At 49.2% G+C, this 1,177-nt stretch overlaps 1 long non-coding RNA gene across 1 annotated transcript in view; it reads left to right on the forward strand.

The window, feature by feature from the left end:
* Window positions 1–448: 448 nt before the first annotated feature.
* Window positions 449–1,177, forward strand: part of LOC106819234 — a 14,528-nt gene continuing 13,799 nt past the window's right edge. Inside the window, exon 1 of the long non-coding RNA XR_001395382.1 lies at window positions 449–653. This is a non-coding gene — a long non-coding RNA (uncharacterized LOC106819234). The remainder of the gene's footprint in view (window positions 654–1,177) is intronic.

A 1,177-nucleotide genomic window follows, 5' to 3' on the forward strand; every position in this document is an offset into this window, starting at 1 on the left:
TCTCCACGTTCAGCACGCACGCACGCACACAGATGTTATATTTTGCACCTCATTCTCCACGTTCAGCACGCACGCACGCACGCACACACGCACGCATGCACGCACGTGTACGTGCACACGCACGCACGCACGTTAACGTGCACACGAACGTACGAACGTGTACCTGCACACGCACGCACGCACGCACTTGTATGTTCACACGCACGCACGTGTAAGTTTATACGCACGCACGCACGCACACACACACGCACGCATGCACGCACGTGTACGTGCACACGCACGCACGCAGCACGCACGTGTACGTGCACTACATAAACAGCGCATGTGAATCTGAACATGTGGTCATTCATCTGTAAATGTCAAGCAGCACGCTTCGCTTCTGCCAACCATGACACATAACAAATACACGTGACCTGATCTATGACGTCACGTGAGACACTCCTATATAAGTGACGGCTGCCATCTTGAGGGAACCATGTCATTGACGGTGAGGATGTTTGTCATCTGGTCTCTGCTGTCAGCGCTGGCAGCGCTGGCTCTCAGCAATGCTGCGCCCATGGAACAAGAACAACCGTCGACGTGCCCCCCATGCATCTGCAACGTGACAGCGATGCCACAGTCGGCGTGCACGACACAGCCGCAGACCAGTATAGGTAAGACTTGCCGCTTAATTATATACTCTACTGTATGTAGATATGCGCAAATTAACGCTCTGAACCGTGTACGTAATTAAATTCCGTACTTAACATATTAAAATTGTAACTAAATCGCAGAGACAAAAATGACATCGGCCGAATTTCACTTGCAGTATAAGCTTTCCTGCGAATAACCCAAGTGGTAGCACATTGCTTTTACCGTTTAAAAATCTTGTTAAGCATCGAAAATGGTATATATTGTTTAATTAAAATTAATACATACCTATGGCGACTTCTTGGTTTGAGGCAAACTGCATGCAGCGCCCCCTTCGCACAACGTTCTCGGGATACAATTCTGGATGGTCGGCGTAGTCTTTACCCGGATATCATAGCCATGACATAGATCTTTAGTGTGTCAGTGCATGCGTGTGCGCGTGTGCGTGTTTGTGTGTGTGTGTGTGTGTGTGTGTGTGTGTGTGTGTGTGTGTGTGTGTGTGTGCGTGTGCGCTTGTGCGTATTTGTTCGTATTTGTGTGTGTGTGT

The sequence above is a fragment of the Priapulus caudatus genome, unplaced genomic scaffold (genome assembly GCF_000485595.1).
Source record: "Priapulus caudatus unplaced genomic scaffold, Priapulus_caudatus-5.0.1 Scaffold3008, whole genome shotgun sequence".
Lineage (NCBI taxonomy): Eukaryota > Metazoa > Priapulida > Priapulimorpha > Priapulimorphida > Priapulidae > Priapulus > Priapulus caudatus.